General features: G+C 40.2%; 1 protein-coding gene and 1 pseudogene across 2 annotated transcripts in view; both read right to left on the bottom strand.

The window, feature by feature from the left end:
* Cacna1d (calcium voltage-gated channel subunit alpha1 D) overlaps positions 1-20,414 on the bottom strand; it is a 357,002-nt gene that overhangs the window by 273,566 nt on the left and 63,022 nt on the right. The window lies entirely within an intron of this gene.
* The window catches only part of LOC103749036, a 60,664-nt pseudogene continuing 45,901 nt past the window's right edge, over positions 5,652-20,414 (bottom strand).

Below are 20,414 nucleotides of genomic sequence, written 5' to 3'. Positions count from 1 at the left end.
ATATTATGTCTTATAGGGGTTATATGGAGTACAATATTGTATAACCGTATCAATTCAACTGTAAACCTAAAAATTTACAGCCAATTTAGAAAGAGATGCATCTTAGCTCTGGAAATTGTTATTGAATATGTTGATGTTGTTGTTATGAAATGCTTCTTCTAATTATATGGTTATTAAATAAATAACTTTTTTAAAAAACGAAAGAAAAGGCAAGCTATAACATAGTGAGTGCCAGGACAGCTGGGGCTACAGGGAGATCCTGTCTTAAAAAATACCAAAAAAAAAAAAGATAACTATTAAAATTAAGAACTTCAGTTCATCAGAAGACACCACAAAAAGATCAGCAACCCAAGCTACAAACTAGAAATGTGTTATCTATCACATACAATTGGCAAAGGGTTAGTCTACAGATCATATAAGGAATCTCAATAAATGAGTGTAAAAGAGAGTCAAGGAGAATAAAATGGGCATGAAACTAGACATCTTACAAAAGTGGAAAATTAAGTGGTGGTATAAAAAGATGCTCCATGGTACTAGCCACTAGGGAGGTACATATTAACATCACAATGACACACCCTTTTAGAACAATTAGATTGGAAAAATTTTAAATTCTGACATCAAGCACTAGTAAGGATAGAAGGTAATCGGACCACTTATACTTTATTGAAGGAAACAGAGGGGCAGAACTTTTGGAAAGTGGATAAGGACATGGCCGCTGAGATCTTGCGACTTTACTTCTGAATAATCATGTGCACATGTGTGCCAAGAGAAATTGAGATGATGAGAACCACTTGAATTGAAGAAAAAGAGTACCCAAAATATCATTAGTGGGCATGTAAACGGATGATGTGTTTTTCTAAAGAGCAAATGTAAACAGGTAAATTACAGGAAAAGCTCAGAGTACAATGAAGGGAAAACTACAAGCTAAAGAATGTTCTTGGAGCTGGGTGTAGTGGTATACCCCTTTAATCCCGGCACTTGGGAGGCAGAGGCAGGGGTATCTCTAGGAGATCGAGGCCAGCCTGGCCCACACAGTGAGTTCCAGACCAGCCAGGGCTACAGGGAGACCCTGTCTCATCTGCCCCACCCCCACCCCTGTGTGGAGCTACTGGAAGGGAACCTTTAAGAGGCGGGATCTACGAGGAGGTCTTTAGTCCTTGGATACCTGGCCTTGGAAGAAACTACAGTACCCCAGTCCTTTCCTCATCATCTTTGTGAGTCCTTTGCTTTGCCATGCACGCCTACCTTAACGCACTGCCTGATCACAGACCTAAAGCAATTGAGACCAACCAATCAAGAACCAGACTCTCCAAAACTGTGAGTCAAAACAAACCAATTCTCTTTATAAGATGATTTCCTCGAGCACTCTGTAATGGAAATCTAACACATTCGGTATAGTTTCATTTATTTAAACTGTAAAGCTTCAAAGCTAAAGAAAACGTTGCTTCACTTCAACATGATGACTGATATTTAGGAGGTCTTGAAAGTACAGAATAAAAAAGCTCTCCACCTGTGTACACCTCAGTGTTGTGGTTGCTTCTCACAGACCCAATGCAATTAGGAAACACCTCTCATCTAGAACACGAGCTACCACAGAGAGTGTGATGTGAGATTCTCGGGAGTGTGGGGAAACCTGCCCAGCCTACAGACTACAAAGCTGACTGTGACAGCAGAGGTCCCTGGTGCACAAAGACGGAGATCTAGTAAAGTGACGACAGCTCTGGTGGACACTGGACCCTTGACCAAAACAGACTGAACACCACCCCAGACCACAGGAAAGACGGGCGCTCACACCCCAACAGACCCCACCCCACAAGCATACAACCAGAGTCTTCATCTGCGGCCCGAGAAGCCTCCCCAGCTCTTTTTTCTTTTCTTCCTTTTAGTTACCATTTTGTCCTTCATGCTGCCCTTTCTTCTATTATACTTCTAGCAGTATTTTTTTGCTTTGTCATATTAAAATTTTTATAATTTTTTTATTCCCTTTCTGACAGTCATCTAATTTTATTTACACATTTTTTTCATTATTAGACAATCCCCTTTCTTTGCTACTTTTTTCTTATTTCCATTTTGTCCCTCTATTTCCCCCTTTTTCTCTCCATGGTACTTCATAGCATTTTTATCTAATTTCTTAAAACAAAAACTTGTAAAAAATACTTTATTTGTTATTTTTATTTTATGGGTATGAGTATATCATCTGCATGTAGGTAAGTACACCCGTGTCGTGCAATGCCCGCGGAGGGCAGAAGAGGCCGTCGGATCCCCTGGAACTGGAGTTTATAGACAGTTGTTAGCTCCCATGTGGGAGCTGGGATTCAAACCCAGGTCTTCTGCAAGAACAACCAGCGCTCTTAACCGCTGACCCATCTCTCCAGCCCCTTAAAACAAAAACTCTTGTCTTTATTTTTATTACCTTTCTTACATTTATCAAATTTTGCTTTGACACTTTCATTATTGAGAGACTTTGGAGTTTTACCTTTTTATCTTTAATTTCTTCCCTCTTCTCCTTTTCGCTTTCATCTACTTAACTCTGCTTCTCCTCTAGTTCTCTCCTGCGTTCTGCATCTCATTCATTTACTATTTGCACATTTACACTACAGAATTTTTAACTTCATGGCACTCTGCATTAATTGCCATTTTCAGTTCTTGTTTTGTTTTATTGGGACAGGGTCTCCCTGTAGCCCCAGTGGCCTGGAACTTGCTATATACACCAAGCTGGCCTTGATCTCACAGAGATCGGCCTGCCTCTGCCTCCTGGGTGCTGGGATTAAAGGCCTGTGATATCACTCCTGACTCATTTTCAGTTTTATGATCATTTGTAATCCTTCAGTGGGCTTTAATCAATTTCGAGTATTTTTATGTCTTGTATAGTTCCTATTGCTGCTGTTGGAGCACAGTTTTCTTTCTCCTGAATTGTACTGGGGATGGAGTTCTCAGGAGTAGGCTGCTTAATAAGAAGATCCCTAAATAAAAAGGGGCGATATATCTGAACTGTAAGATGTGCAAAGTGCAATGCAAAGCCAAGGAACGTGAAAATGTAAGGCAAACATTGCCACTAAAGATTTTAACTCAACTGCTGATTTCAAAGACACTGAAATAAGTAAGATGCTAGATAAAGATTTCAGAAGCTTACTAGTAAAAATGATCAGTGATTTAAAAGAAGATACAAACAAGCAGGTTAGTTCAGTCTGGGACATGGAGAGGAAAGTCAGCAACAAACAGGGAAAGGCCAGTGAAATGGATGAGCAAAGAAGTGAATGGGTGGAAAAAGACAGCAATGGAAGAAAGGGACAGCAAGGAGACGCAGACTTTGAAAAAAAAAAAAAAACCAAATAGAAATGATGGAATTTGAAAATCTTACTAAACCAAAAGACACAATGGAAAGCATCACCAATAGATTTGATGAGGAGAAAAGACTATGAGGTAAAGAGGACAAGGTTAAGGACAAACTGAAATCAAACATCAATAAAGAAGAACAAAGCATGATCATAATGTCCAAAAACTGTGGAATATGTTCAAGACACCAAACATAGGAACCTCCAGAACAGAGGAAAGAACTGAGATAAAAATTAAAGACATAGAAAAACTATTCAATGAAATTATAGTAGAAAATTTCCCAGCGCTAAAGAAAGAAATGGATATCAAAACACACTCAAGAGGCATTAGAAACCCAAGTAGAAAAAAAGCACAGAACTTCTCCATAGCATATCATAGTTAAGATGTCAAAAGTACAAAGCAGGGGCTGGAGAGATGGCTCAGCAGTTAGGAACACTGACTGTTCTTGCAGAAGACCCCGGGTTGAATCCCAGCACCTACATGGCAGCTAACAACTGTCCATAACTCCAGTTCCAGGGGATTCGACAGCCTCTTCCGTCCTCCATGGGCACTGCATGACATGGGTGCACTTACCTACAGGCAAGCAATACGCACATACACATAAAATAAAAAAAATAACAAATAAAACAAAAAAAAGTACAAAGCAAAGAAATTTTACTAAAATCTGTGAGGAGACTGAGGAGATGGTTCAGTGGGTAAGAGCACTTACTCTGCAAGCATGGGACCTGCATTTGAATCTCAAGCACCCACTTAAAAGCAGTACACATCTGTAATCCCAGCACTGGGGAGGCAGACACAGGAGGCTCTGTGGGACTTTCTGGTCAGCTAGTCTAGTCAATTGGTGAGCTCCAGGCTCAGTGAGAGACCCTGTCTCAAAACAAAAGGTGGAGAGCAGTAGGGGAAGATGCCCAGTGTTGAACTTCGACCTCTATATGAACCACATGGGGGACGGGAGAGTGCACCCACACCCACACCTACCAAAAAAGCTATAACAAAAAATGCAAAGTGAACAGTAAAAACAAACAACTGGAATACCCTACCTTTCATTAATAACCCAAAACTAGGAACGCATGGAATAATAGATTTCAAATCTTGAAAGTGAGTAACTGCCAACCAAGGTGGCTATATCCAGCAAAATATGTCTTAGAAAATTAGTGGAGCAATGAGACCATCTTCACGCAAGTACAAACTATAGCAATTCATGATTACCACATCAGCACAACAGAGGATACTTGAAAGAAGACTGCACAGAGGAAGAAAAAAAAATCCATGTTCAACAAAGAGGGCACAAGAAACAGTTTCATGAGAAGAACGGATGAACGAAGAAGAGCTAGGCTGCAATCCATCATGTCCAAACTAGTCAGCAACAACCCCTATGTGCTAATAGGAGAGGAAAAATGCAATAAAGAATAATTCAACCAACCAAAAGATAATAATTTAGAAACTAGTAAATACCTCACAATAATAACCTTAAGGGCCACTAGAGTGACTCAGTAGGCAAAAGCACCCGCTGTACATTCCTGATAACCTGAATTCAGTGCCCAGAACCCAAGGTAGAAGGAGAGAAACAGCTCTCAAAAGTTGTCTTCTGACTTCTACATGTGTCGCATACATGCCCAGATATGCTTGTGCGTGCGAACACACACCTAATAAAAATTAAATAACAAGAATAATAACCTTAAACATCGCTCATAAACTCATTGATAAAGAGATACGTACTGGCTGATTAGACTGAAAAATTAGATTCCTACCTGCTGCCTCCAAGAAAGCACACCTCACTGTAAATCCATCTATAGATTAACAGTCAAAGGGTGGAGGAAAACATCGAGCGAGTGGAATGCCAAAACAAGCAGCCCGGTTATTCTGACAGAGAGTAAAAGGATAATATATAAAACCAATCAAACAAAAAGGTGGCTCTTTAAAAGATAAAGATTGAGGAACACTTATCCAAACTAAAAAAAGAAAACTCAAAATATTAAAGTAGAGTTGAAAGGAGAGAGGGTTGCAACAGATTACAACGAAATTCAAGAGGCTTATTAGGAAATACTTTTTTTAACTGAACTGTACATGTTTACATTACTGAAAGGCTTTCCTGTAAGCTCTGCTATCTTATACAAATTCCACTGAAGTTTCTCTCAGTTCTCAGACCAAAGTCATACTTTGTGGAGCATATACAGCCTTTCTTCTTTTACAAAAATAAAAAATATTTACAACATTATCTGAACAAATTTAGTTTGTTGTTAGGAAGTACCCACTAAACATACAAAAGTACCCAACAGTCAGATATTTTAACCCTTAAACACCAAATGTCTAATTTAACTTTTTTCCTGTATTTTTTGAAGGTACTCCATTTATTAGTTCGGGTTTGGTCGCCCTTTTAGTCTTTTTGTTCAGTATTTTGAACGCGTCCATCTTTTTCTTTTTGTAGACCCCTGGGCGGCTTCTCTCTTGCTTTCTCTTTTCAAATTCCTATTTTTTAGCAGCACACTTGGCTTGTACCTTTTCATAGTTCTTGTGCTTTTTGACTTGATGTTTTCTTTTTCTTTTTCTTTGGGATAGTCGAAGAATTTACCGTTTTGATACAAAGCTGGTCTTCAGAGGAAGTCTGCTCAGCCTTGCATTGTTCTTCAGGCAAAGGCTGGTCAACTTCTTCTCCAGACAAGGGCTGGCCAGCTCTTCTTTGCTATTTCCTGAGGTGTTCTTCAGCTACATAGAGATGTTTCAGGTGATCTGGGTAGTGATCTGTGAACTGGGAGTCCTGAGACACCGTTGCTTTCTTCACCTTCCACAGCAATTTCTTGTAGTTCTGCTGGATCTTCAGTTTTCTCCGAAATGCAAAACCTCGTCCTTTGTGAATGCTGCCGCCAAAGGCTTGCGGGTGGTGAGGACACCAGGTCCTGCGTTTCCCTTTCTGATTCCTGAATCCAGCATCAGCAGCCCCTTTTCCACATGCCCAGGAAATACTTTTATATTCTAAAAAAACCTGGAAAATCTAAATAACCAAACTGCAAGAAATATATGACCTTCTACGTTAAATTAAGAAGATATAATCCATAACAAGAAATGAATTGAAGGAAGCAGTAATAAAAAAGCCTCCCTAACGAGAGAAGCCAGAACCAGAAGGATTTACTGCCAAATTCTAACAAACCTTAAAGGAAGAGCTAATACCAACACTCCTCACATTGTGCTACACACCATTAAGGGAAAGTACAGTACCAGACTCATTCTGCATTGTTAGCCTAACACTAAAATTGTATAAAGATACAACAAAAAACAGAAAAGTATAAAACAAAAATTCTCAAAAATAAATAATACATGGGAACTAAATTCAAGAACAGAGTAAGATAATATACCATGCCCAAGTTGGTTTAATCCCAGTGGTGATGAAGGTTTGTTCAACATATACAAATCAGTAAATGTAATACAACATATAGACTTAAGAATAGAAACCACATGATCATCTCAATAGAAAAAGTATTAGACAAAGTCCAACATCCCTTTATGATTAAATACTGAAGAAACTAGGAGTAGAAGACACAAACTTCAACATAACAAAGGCCACATGTGACTAACCTAGAGTTAGTATTATTATCAAATGGATAAAACCTGAAAACATTTCCCATAAAGTCAGGAATGAGAACCGGGTGTCCACTCTAGCTGTTCTTGTTCACTATAATGCTTCAAGTCTTGGGTAGAGAAATAAGACAAGAGAAAGAAAAAAAAGGGACAGAAATAGGAAAAGAAGTCAAAGAATCCCTATTTGTAGCAACATGTTCATATCATAAAGATCCTAAAATCTCCAGCAGAAAACTTTTAATCTTTAAACACACTTTTAGCAAAGTAGCAGGTTACAAAATCAACACACAAAAATCAGTTACCTTCCTATATACCACTTATGAACTTACCAAAAAGGGAATTTGAAGAAAAAAAATCCATTCACAACATCATTTTAAAAAGTAAAATATCTAGGAATAAACTTAAACCAAAGAAGTGAAAGACCTTTCCTCTGCAGAGGAACCTCTAAGACACCGAAGACAGAAATTGAAGACAACACAATAGACGATGGAACGTTCTCCCATGTTCGTGGACTGGCAGAAGATGGAAAAGATGGCTATATTACCAAATATTATCAACAGATTCAACACAGTCTGGATCAAAATTCCAATTACATTCTTTATACACCAGAAAAAGTCCTAAAATTCTTATAGAAAGCACAAAAGACCCCAAATAGCCAAAGCAATCCTACGCAGAAAAGGAAAAGCTAGAGTTTCACAATACCTGGTCACAAATTAGAGGTGAGCTACAATATCCAAAAACCCTATGGTACTGGAAAAAACAGACATGTGGGCCAATGGAACAGAATGGAAGACTAAAAAGTATGACAACATGGACACAGCCTCTGAATTTTTTGACAAAGGCATAAAACATACATTGGGCAGCTTGTTCAACAAATGGTACTGGAAAAACTGGATACGTGAATGTAAAAGAATGAACTAAATCTATATATCTCACCCTGCACAAGAACCTATTCAAATGGTCAAAGACTTTAATGTAAGACTTGAAACTTTGAAATTGCTAGAGGAAAACATAGGAAGGGCACTTTGAAAGGATAAGCAAAGACTTTCTAAAAAGGACCCAAATAGCACAAGAAATAATTCCAAGAATTGGGAAGTAGGACTTTTATATTCAATTATAAACCTTCTATGTAGCAAAGGAAACAATCACCAGAATGAAGAGACAGCCTAAGGAATGGGGGGGGGGATCTTTGCCAATTGCACATCTGACAGAGGATTAATATCTAGGATGTGTAAATATCTATAAAAACTAAACACTATAAGAACAAACCATCCAATCAGTAAATGGGCTACCAATTCAGTAGACAGTTCTCAAGAGAAGAAATGCAAATGGCCAATAAATATATGAAAAATGTTCAACATTCTTGGTCATCTGGGAAATGAGAGTTAAAACTGCTTTGAGAGTCTACCTCACTCTATTTTCATTAACAAAATAGCTAGGTGTGGTGGTGCATGCCTTTAATCCTAGTACTCGGGAGGCAGAGGCAGGTGGGTCTCTGTGAGTTCAGGGCCAGCCTGGTCTACATAGTGAGTTCCAGGACAGCTGGGGCTACAGAGAGACACTGTCTCAAAAAGACCAAAAAAAAAAAAAGAAAAGAAATGACAAGTACTGGTGACGATACATGGTAAAAAGAAACCCTTATTCATTGCTGAAAGGAGTATAAACTGGTGTAGCCACTATGGAAGTCAATGTGGAGTTCCCTCAAAGGGCTAAAATTAGAACTACCTATGGCCCAGCTATAGGACTCCGGGGTACATCCATGTTTATTACTATACTATTCACATTACCTAAGAAATGGAACCAATCTAGATGTCCGTCAGCAGATGCCTGGATAAAGAAAACGTGCTACACAATGGAATTTTTCAGTTGTAAAGAAAAATGAAATAGTGACACTTGTAGGAAATGGATAGAACTGGGGATTATGTTAAACAAAATAAGTCATATTCAGAAAGACAAATACTGTACATCTTATATATGGAATCCACATTTAAATTTATGGCATGTGTGCATGTGTGTGTAGGTCATGAAAATAGAAGGGCATGAGAGGGATTGGAAGAGGTCTTGAGAAGGGAGGACAGGGGAAAGGGAGGGCATGAACTACATGTGATAGGAAAGCAGAAGGAAGGACTCCGAGCAGAGGAAGGGCAGCAGCAAGAGGAACAGGGGACAGGGCCGGCCAGCAAGCAAAGGAGAGGAGTAAGAACAAAGTATAATTACACACAGAGACAGAGAGAGAGAGAGAGAGAGAGAGAGAGAGAGAGAGAGAGAGAATGCTATAATGAAACACATTATTTTGTATATTAACTTTAAAATTGAAAAGAAAAATAAATAAAAATTTTAAGGGGTAAACACAAAATCTGAATAGTGCCCCTACTGTGTGGGTGATAGGCTGAGGAGGAGTATTCAGGAGTGAAAAATGGGGTTTTTAGTCAGTGGATAGTGTGAGTCCACAGATTTTTAATACATCTTGAGTTAAACTTTAAATATCTTATGGAGAGTTTTAAGGATCAACTCAAAAACCAAAGACAGTTTCCTCCTCCTTAAAACACAGCAAATTCTACTGCAAGCCCAGCAGCCTTGGCATTTTCCCTGCTGGACGCCCACTGAACTTTCCTCGTGGCATCCCATTTGGCCATGGATTAAACAGCAGCAAGCCTGAAGCCACCATCACAGCTGGGTACCAACTGTGGCCTTGCCACTACAGACCTGCATTACCTTAGGCACGTTACTCACCTCTCTGTGACTGCACTCCCTCAACTGAAACGTCAGGAGAGGTAATGCTACCACATGGCAACTGTACAGACTCAAGGTACGCATACAGGCCACAATCCCGTACCAAAACTTCCATGTCAGGTGCTTTGAAATTCAAAATTTTTCATCTTTCAGAAAATGAATGTCCAGCATTTCAGAAGGAACTGGAACAGTGCTCCAAACCAAACATTTGATATGTCTTAGGTGAAAAACCTGAAAATTGACATTGAAATGGGCAAAAAACTAGCAAAATGTCTTGACACAGTTGAAGAAAACTGGGGGGGGGGGAGATAAACACGTTATAAAATCCAATTGTGATTAACAGTTAGACAACACTACAAATTTACTTTAAAAATCAATGAATATACTTCAAACAAGTGAATTTTATGGCTTGTCAACTATATCTCAATACAGCTGCAAAGCCAAACTAAACAATAACAAAAAATAAACACAGCTTTGACTTGGTCTCCCAGGAATTTAGGTTATATTTTACCAAGATATAGGACAATAAAAACACCCACTCAGTTGTAGAACTTTCTAGGCTTAGGCTATGCATCAGAACGCAGGCACCTGTATTTACAAAGCACTCTGAACACACAGGAGATCCACGGTGTTTACTGTTATTGCGATCATTATTTTACTCAGTTCAGTGCATCCCCGGACTCCTGCCCCTGTGAGAATCTGGGGTGGGAAAACTCATTGCAGTGAACCCCCCTCACACTAATTCCCAAAGCACCTCTTGGTATCTGTGACCATCACAGCTGCAGCACACATCTTAAAACACTCATGAGGAAAGGGAGTAGCAGTTGAGAATCTTTAAGGTGACTGAACTCTAAGTTCCTTAAAGGTAGAGATTATGTCTGACTCATTGAGGTAAAATGGGACTATTTCTTTGAACAAACTGGAGTTGCATTCCTCTTTTTTTTAATGACTTTATGTTTTTCTTTTTTCATCACATTTTAAAGAATGCTAGAGGGCTGGAAAGATGGCTCAGCAGTTAAAAGCACTTGCTGCTTTTTGCAGAGGATCTGGGTTCAGTTCCCAGCACTCACGTGGCAGCTAACACTGCCTGTAACTCCAGTTCCAGGGGATCTGACTCCCTCTTCTGGCCTCTACGGGCAGTAGACAAAGAATGCACATATGTATATGCAGACAAATATACACACATAAAATAAAAATAAATCTTTAAAAGAATGTTAAATTAACCACAAAATCAAGATAATAAAGAGATTTTTTTAATTCTAAAATAAACCAAAGTAAGAGAAAAAAGATTTTTTTCATAGTAAATTTTGAAGAAATACCTTTACTATTTTCAAACAAATTATAAATCAGGAATACTAGCACTAGCACTTCATCAAGGCCTTTATGTCCCTCGTAGTGACTAAGGCAGGCACTGGTGGCACCCACCTGTAATCCAGCACTAAGATAGCTCTCATGAATGGATTCATGCTCTGCTTGAGAGGAAGAAGCACAAGAAAATGTAAGAAAATCAAATCTTAGCCTCAGCCACTTTAGCAGAGACAGGAGGATAGGGAGTTTGAGGCTAGCCTGAGCTACACAGTAAGACCTGGTTTCAATAAATTTATAAAACGAGAGAGGGAGGGAGGGAGGGAGGGAGGGAGGGAGAGAGAGAGAGAGAGAGAGAGAGAGAGAGAGAGAGAGAGAACGAACACCTTGGGAAGAAGGAAGAAGGGACCGATATTCGCTTAAAGAGCTAACACTAAAACAAGCAAAGCATACTCTAGGAATATGCTGTGAAATACTGAAGATCAAAAGGAAGTGAAATGTTTACTTTATTTCCTTTTATAGCTACGCAGCTCTCAGTCAACACCGTCACAGATGGTCCCAGCACCAGACTGTTCTCTGCCGCTCACAGCCCTCCAAGATGAGGTACGCTACCTTTTCCCAAGGTTCCCATCCACGCTTTTTGCTATGCTTGTCCCCAACAAAAGTCATGTCGAGGCTTGGTCCCATGTGGCCGTGTCAGCAGAGAGAACCTATTAGAAGATGTGAAGGACATGGAGGCACAGCCCCCATGAATAGATTCATGCTTTTCTTGAGAGAAAAAAGCATATGACAAGTGTAAGAAAATCAGATTTCAGCACCAGTCACTAAGGTCTTATTGGCACACAACCATTTTTATCAGTTATCATTACATAAGACTGCTCTACTACAGCAGCCGAGTTCAAAGGTGAAAATATTTACTCTGGCCCTTTACAGACAAGTCTGCCATCCTCTGCTTTAAAATGGAGGCAAGGTTTTTTTCAATCATAAGCATTATTTGAGAATGCCACGATACTATTATAAACACATTCTAGAAATTCACAACCAACTTGGTAAACCCCGCCCCCACTTATGCAGGGTTTGGACAGTGTTAAATCTAATTTGAAAGCTGCAGTCCCAGACAAGAATGATAAGCACATCCAGCCTGTCACTCAGGGTATGCCAAATAAGAAGCTGGGCAGAAAACACATGGGCATCTAAGGTCTGTGAACTGTGAATGGTAACACAGAGACTAGGGAACAAAGACTAGAACTCGGTACCTCCACATCAGTGCTGAATTTCCCTTTTTTTAATCTCAGCCTCCCAGTATCACCCAGTGTGGACTCAAAGGCAGCCCAGCACCCAGAAATGCTTACTGTGTATGAACAAAAAGACTCCAAAGAAATGAAAAACTCCTCACTTTCAAAAGTCTGAGGAGCAAAAGAAAAACAAAACCGCCTAGTATTCAGAGATTCTCATTACTGATTTTGCTTTTTTCTGATTCCTAGCTCCCTAGCCCCAGTCCTGGAAACCCCACAGCACTGAAGAGCAGCAGCATACACTGAGCAGGTACTGAAGCTCCGGGAGAAGAATGATTCTCACGAGCAGAAACATGGTCTCAAGAGCACAAGGTCAAATCCCATCGCTTTTTTCCCTCTGGCTGTCTGATGCCTAAGCCTGGATGTAGTTAAAGAAACCAACGCAGCACAGAAAAGAATGAAAAGTCCTGGTTTTCTGTCTACAGGATGGCAGAGGAGGGCTTCAGAGAACCAGAAATCATCAGAGAGACTGCAGAGCTAGGGAAATTCGGGAGTTATACAACAAAATGTCATATTCGCATTTAAGCTCACACCTGAACTGCTCACTGTGGGTCTGACCCTAAACAGCATGCCAATGGCATTGAGATTATCCAGTATAGGACAGTTCATTGGCCAGGTTCCAGCTGGCACAACAGACTACACACATAGGGACAGACATAAAAGACACAACAAAGCCAAAACAGAACTGATGCTGGAAACTCAGCCACAGAAGTCAAGTAGATTATGTTACCACTCAATTATCTGCTTAAGAAAGGAAACAGTCTGCATAAGACAGGAACAAAATCCACAGAATCATAACACAATACGGGCTTATTGTAATACTTGGGACCAGAAATAGCTCTGAATTTTTCAGATTTTGGAATATTTAAACATATTTAAAAAGGTATTTTGGGATGGGACCCAAGTCAAACCACAAAGCTCACTTCCACATCATCTGGGCCTTATATTTAAAGTAATCCAATACTCTATTTTTTGTGCATCTGTACAGTGTAGAATTTTCCACTGTGACATGGTGTCAGTGCTCAATATTTGGGGGAGGGATTTTGGAGCATTTTAGATTTCAGATTTTCAGATTAGACATGTTCAACCTATATTCAAGAATGTCCAAAATACAGCCCCAAATCATTCAGCATATGAGAAATCAGGAAACTCAACTTGCAATGGAAAGACAATCAAACAACGTCATGACATAGTATCGGAATACTCAAACAACCTGAAGCAGCTATTACAAGCAGGCGCGAAGAAGTAAGGCAAAATACTCGGGAAATTAAAAGATAGTAAAATTCATCCTTCCCTCACAAAAAAAGGAGATTCTAGAACTGAAGAAATATATACTAAAACTTTTAAATGTTACCAGATGGATTTAATGGTAGAATGGAACTAACAGAACAAAAATTGAGTGGCCCTGAATATAGATTACTAGATTATCCAACGTAACGTGGGGAAAAGGAGAATAAACGCAGACAGCCTTGGAGACCGATGGGAAAATGCTTACAAGTCAATACTAACGTCACCAAAGTCCTGGAAGAAGGGAAATGCTTCAAAAAATACTATAAATGTCTCATGTTTGACAAAAGACCTGAATTAACAGTTTCAAGAAGTGCATACAACTGTCAACAGGATAGTTTGAAAGAATTTCACAACCAAACATCATCATTGTCAAAACCTAGAAACAAAAGAAAAGCCTACAAGAAAACGTTATATATCAGGAATAATAGATTTGATAGTTTCAGATTTCTCACAAGAAGTCAAAGAGGTTACAGAGCAGAACTGCAGACCTAAGAGGTAACTGTCCACTCAGAACTCTGCATGAACTGCAGACCTAAGAGGTAACTGTCCACTCAGAACTCTGCATGAACTGCAGACCTAAGAGGTAACTGTGCACTCAGAACTCTGCATGAACTGCAGACCTAAGAGCTAACTGTCCACTCAGAACTCTGCATGCAGTCATGTAAGGTTCGATTGCTTTCTATTCTTTCTTTACAGTGCCAGGGATTGAACCCAGGGCTTTGCACATGCTCAGCAAGCTCTCTACCACAGAGCTACATCCCCAGCTAGAACTCTGTATCAGCAATAAACATTCTTTTAAATTAAGAGTGAAATCAAAACCTCAGAAGAATAAAAACAAAGACATCATTTCTAGAAGAGGGGCTCTTTAAAGAAATCCTACCAATATATTGATAACCTAGATGGAATGGATAAGTTCTTGGGGGGGAAATAACTACTTGAAACAGATGTTCAAAACATAGTAGAACATCATAATAGGCCTACAATAAATGAAGAGACTGGCTTATTGGCATTAAAACCTCCCACAGAGAAAAGGCTAAGCCCATACTGCTTACCTGGCAAACTCCTCTAAAGTGTTTAAAAAATTCACATCAGTCTTTCACAAGAACAAAACTCAAGCAGAGGGAATATGCAATAAAACCAGAGGTGTCACAAGAAAAAAAAAAAAAAGGCCGTATGCCAACATCTGTAGCGTCTACACTCATAAATATAGACATTGAAAAATCATCAACAAAATACTAGCAAACTAAATCCAGCATATAAACATATAAATTTTGCCATAAACAAGTGAAATTACATACCCAAAACTGGAAGCTACATCCATAGGAAAAGAAACAATGTAACGTATCACAGGAAGGAACAAAGGCTGGAAAGCACGTGACCACCTCAATAGACACAGAACACTATTAAAAATCTAACAAATTCTCATGATAAAATCATTCAACAAACCTAACAGAGGGTCTAGGAGGGACCTCAGCTTAGTGAAAGTCACAGGAAAACCCTGTAACTACCATCATGCTGGATGGTGAAAGGTTGGATGCTTCCCCCAGTGATCCCGGACAACAGATCAGCTGAAATGAAACACTAAAAAATCCAAATAATTGAAAGAAGATCTAGGGAAGTACACTATACTCAGGAACTGGAAGAACTCAGCATAGTTGAGGAAATGAGTCTCCCCAAATTAACCTATAAATGAAAAAGTCAAAATCACAGCAGGCTTTAAAATTTTTAGTTTATAAATCAGCAAATCAAATCTAAAATTTATGTGAAAAGGCAAAGGAATTTCCTCTTACAGTAGACAAAACAATTTTGAAAAATAAGAACATTAGAGACCCATGTCATCCAATTTTAAGACTAGAATAAAAGCTGCAGAAATGAAAGCAGTATATCCCAATAGAAGGCTTAGACACACAGCAGAGAACAGAAGCAGCCAGAAGAGTCACTACAGCAAACTGATTTCCAACAAATACTCAAGGACAAGCCACCTGGGAAAGACAGGCCTTTCAACAAATAGAGTTAAAACAAGTAGAAAACTTAACAAAACGCCCTCATACTTTCCACAAAAACTCATTCGAAATGGATCACAAATCTTAATCTAAACCTGTAAAACTTCCCAGGAGAAAACACTTAGAGATAGTCTTTACAACCCGTAGCCAGGCCGAGTTCTTAATGTGGCACAGAAAGTATCGCCAATGAAAGAAAAAAACTGAGAAATTTTGCTCTGCAAGAGACATTGAGTGTATAAAAAGGCAAGTTTCAGACAAACAGAAAATATTTGCCAGTCTTGTATTTGACTAAAGATTAGACCCAGAATTCTGCAGCAAAAAATGAAACAAACCAATTTTTGAAATTGAAGAAAAAGACACTTTATCAAAAAGGATAAACAGATGGCAAGCAAATATGAAATGATCTTTAATGTTATCCATTAAGAAAACAAAAAAATACTGCATACTTATTTAAAAGGCTTAAGTTTTTAAAAATGGACACTCTCACTGTTGGCAAGGGTGCTAAGCAACTGAAATTCTCACACATTCCTGATGGAAATGCAAAACAGCACAGCCATGCTAGAAAACAGCTTCTTATCGTGTTAAATATACACTGAGTGCATGATCCAGCAATTCCAGTCCTAAGCATTTATACTACAGAAATGAAAACTCCCATCTTCACAAAAACCTGTATGTTTATAGAAGCAGAATTCATAATCACCCAAGACTAGAAAGAACATAAATTTCCTTCAGCAGATGATGACTGGATAAAGGGTAGCACATGGCCATAAATGTAATACTGATCCAGGAAAGGAACTAGCAAGTGACACACCATTGAGCATGAATGAGTCTCAAAGGCACTATGCTGAGCAGTTCTATTTGTATGACATTCTAGAAAAGACACAACTCTACTGACAGCACACATCACTAGCTGCCAAGGGTTGTGGTACAAGAGGACAAGCTGCAGAGGGGCAGGGTGAGTAAATCTGGGGAACAACAGAACTGGTCTGTATCCCAACTGTGGTGGTAGAGAAAATAACTTACAATTCAGAGAACTGAGCAGCCACAGAAACGCCTTATGTTAATTTTTTAAATAAGGAATAGTCCCGGTAGGGTATATCAAGGCAAAAGAGAATGCCTAAAGGCAGGGAAAGGAACCTGGGTGAGAAGCAGGCAGGCGCCCTACTGCAAGGCAAACACAGTTCAAAGATTTTTCTAGAAGAGGGGTGAGAAACAAAACCTCACTGCGGATGGTTTGAAGTGAACACGGTAAACACGGTGATGAGCCAGTCTAGGGTTCAATAACAGGGCCAGAGTTTCGGGTTAGAACGCCTTAAATCCCTCTTGTATAATACTTGCCTTTTTGTGAACTTTTCTATTCCCTGGAAAGTAAGTCACCGGAAAACAGAAGAAGCAGCCAGAAGGTGACAGAGGATGGGGCAGGAGGCCCATCCTCCACAGCCACTTCCAGCTGAATTCTGTCAGCAAAGCCCTGTCCTGCATCTTGTGAAACCACTGTCAGAGTCCTCGTTAAATGCTCAGTATCATTCACAGTTTGGGACTACGGGTCATGAAAGGCAGAGTTGGGAATCCCGGTACTGATTCATCTTGTGACTCTGGCAATGCATGCATGGTTCCATCTTCCTCAGTTTCCAGCTCAATCATTTCGGTGCAGTGTCTTCAATCCTGTATGCACTTCATAGAAAGAGTGGAATGCGGGCTACAGGCAAACAGGGGTTTGCTTAACAACATACTGATTTTTCACCTTTTTTGCATTCCAGCATATCTTCATTAAAATTTCATAAAATGCAATGTTTTCCAATAACAGTAACACCCAGAATGCAAATTTTAAAATTTGTTTTGATAGTAAACAAATCAGAATGGGAAGATTACTGTCTCCCCAAGAAGCCGAATCCTTTCCCACTCCTGACTGAAATGCAGGCTGGCACTGAGCTTGACTGAACTCAGGCTTCCAGAACCTTAATCAACTTTAGGAATCATCAGTCAAGAAAATATTTAGTGATTCCTTACTAGGTACAAGGCCACCTGCTGGGCCCTGAGTGTCTGTCTACAAAGGGATGAAATGTCACCACCAGGGCACTTTAACCTCCACCAGTGAATGCCCCACATACTGTGCCATAAAAGAAAGAACAAAGAACAACCTAATCCCTGCTCTTAAAACAGAAAAGGCAGCTGCAGAAGAAATGCATTTGGAAAAGTTGTGGGAGCTGGTAAGGAAACCTGCGTGCACATTCAGTCCAGTAGCCATGCCTTTGTGACTTGAAAGAGGTGGTGGGCAGAAAGGATTCCCTTAAACTCAACTGGGCATGTTCACAGAAGCTGCTTGCTGGAAAGTCCTGGAAAGCAGGAAGACTTCAACTGAGGAGGAGGGCATGAGGCTAGAACTAGCCTCCTCATGAGTTTCAGTAACAGTGAATCTGGCATTTGCAAAAGCAGTTTCCGGACCTCCGATTTCCGGCCATTATTTTTAAATATTTTTATTAGTTTACTTGTTTCTTCTGTGATACAATAATGCAAATTCCAGTTATTTTTCAAAGGCTGTGTGTGTGTGTGTGTGTGTGTGTGTGTGTGTGTGTGTGTACGCGCACACGCATGTGAAAGCTAGGGCCAGTGGAGACCAGAGGTCTCTGACCTCCTAAAGCTGGGGTTATAGAGGGGTGTGAGCTGCTCCACATGGGTGCTAGGAGTTGAACTCTGGTCCTGTGCAACCTCCAAATTCCAGTTTTAACACACACATTGTATTAACCTGAAGATCCTCAGGCTGACCACTATGACACAAGCCCCACCTCCTTCCCAGGTTCTGGGGAAGGAGTCAAGCAGGAGGAAGTCCATCACCTCTCCCACCCAATCAGTTCCTTGAAGGGGAGGAGCGCCACCATATTGAGTACAGGGAATGGAGCAGGGAACGCAAGCGATTGGGGTGAGATGGCCCATGTGAACCCTACCTGGCTAGACCAGGCACTCAGACCATAGAGTGAGAAGGCACTTACAAAATGCTAATGGAGCTGGAAGGGCAGCGAGCTGGTGGTGGGCGTTTCAAATATAAGCCTATGAGAACTCATGCCTTTGTAAGTCACCCTTTCCCAGATGTGATAAACTATGCAAAACCCAAAATAGAAGGTATTCTGTCAGTTTGTCAGCCCTGAGACCTTAGAGAGCGCGGGTCAGCTGGTCTCCCAAGTGGGAGGAGAAAATATGGCAAAACACAGACAACGTAGAATGCCTTCAAAAGCTATAGACGTAATTATGTTTTGTACCAAAATTTTCCTCTTCAGTATAAGTCTCTAGATAACATACCCAATATGAGAGCTCTTGCAATGGCCTAATGCAGTACTTAGAAGGACCCTTGACTTTAATCTTTTTTAAAAATAATATTTTACTTTTTATTTTATGTGTATTAGTGTATTGCCTGCATGTATGTTAGTGTACCCATGTCATGCAGTGCTCAAGGAGGTCAGAAGAGGGTGTTAGATACCCTGGAACTGGAGTTTCAGAAGGTTGTTAGCCACCATGTGAGTGCTGGGAAACAAACCTGGGTCCTCTGTAAGAGCAGCCAATGCTATTAACTGATGAGCCATCTCTCCAGCCCCTTGATTTTAATCTTAATAGTCCCATGCGTACCCTCCTGTGCAATGTAGGGTTATGGTCAGAGAATCAAATGTGTGGGCTGTATAGGGCTAAACATTCTAGACTCTAGTAGCCAGTGTGTAGCATGCACTCATGGGACTTGTAATAGAGATGGATAAAGACCAGTGTCAAGTGCGCAGGGTACACAAACCCATACTCTCAGCACTTAGGAGACTAGGCAGGAGGAGCATCATGAGTTCAAAACCACCCTGGGATAGTAAGTTCTAGGCCAGCCTTAGTTTTAAAAGGAGGCCTTATTTTCCAGAAAAAAAAGGAGAGGGAGGGTATTACATTGTTTCAATTGACTTTGGAAGAAAATAGCTCTTATTACAAACTTTGAACATAACTATTCCTTTTTAAAAAACAAGGTATGGTTGTGGAAATTATACACACACATACACACACACACACACACACACACACACACACACACACACACACACACACACCTTTATGTTGAGGTTTGCACTAGAAACAGTGCCTTACGATATCTAAGCACCCATCTGAGCAGATTGTTGCCCCTATCCAGACAGTGGGAGCTGAGGCTGCAGTAGTGGCGCTGGTAAGATTCCCCCACATCACCAGCATGTGCCCACAGGAGCTTGGTCTTCAAATGCAGAAGGAGCAGGCGGGAGCACCAGTGCTCCTAGAGACTGTGTAGCCAGGTGGCAAAGTGTGTAAGCCGCTGCGGCAACAGTGTAAACCATGCTTTTTATACAACTTAATAACTGAGAACCAGGCCTGTGTGAACAAAAGCCTAGCCTAATTAGTCAGAGGAATTAGTATTTTATCAAAAACTTCACTAAAATAGCTCCACTAATTGGTAGTAAAGCCATTCTGAATCCATGTGTCAGCTAAAGTATTTAAAACAACATTATTTTAACTTTTTTTCTTAAGCTGAGCTCATTGCCTCCCAGTGGCTCTTGCTGTCCCTGCTTAAACATGTTGAAAGCGTGATTTATATCTGCAAGTATCATTTAATATGGCCAGGAATTTCTAACATAACCTAGCAGCAGTTGCACTCACACAGGTTCAGCATTCCTTTCTCCAGGCCTGGGTTTATTAGGTACCCAGCAGGTGCCCGTCCTGAAAATCCACATGGGAATAAATTGCAGCTACTGACCTAAGAAAATTTGTAGTTTAGGAAGGCAGAAATTTCATAAGAAGGTTGGGTGTGGTGACCTGCCTATAATCCCAGCTTCCCAAAGGCTAAGCTAGGAGCCAGCCTGGGCTATAAAGTAAGACCTTG

The sequence above is a fragment of the Nannospalax galili genome, unplaced genomic scaffold (genome assembly GCF_000622305.1).
Source record: "Nannospalax galili isolate Female #2095 unplaced genomic scaffold, S.galili_v1.0 scaffold485, whole genome shotgun sequence".
Lineage (NCBI taxonomy): Eukaryota > Metazoa > Chordata > Mammalia > Rodentia > Spalacidae > Nannospalax > Nannospalax galili.
This window is presented reverse-complemented; position numbering and strand designations above follow the sequence as displayed.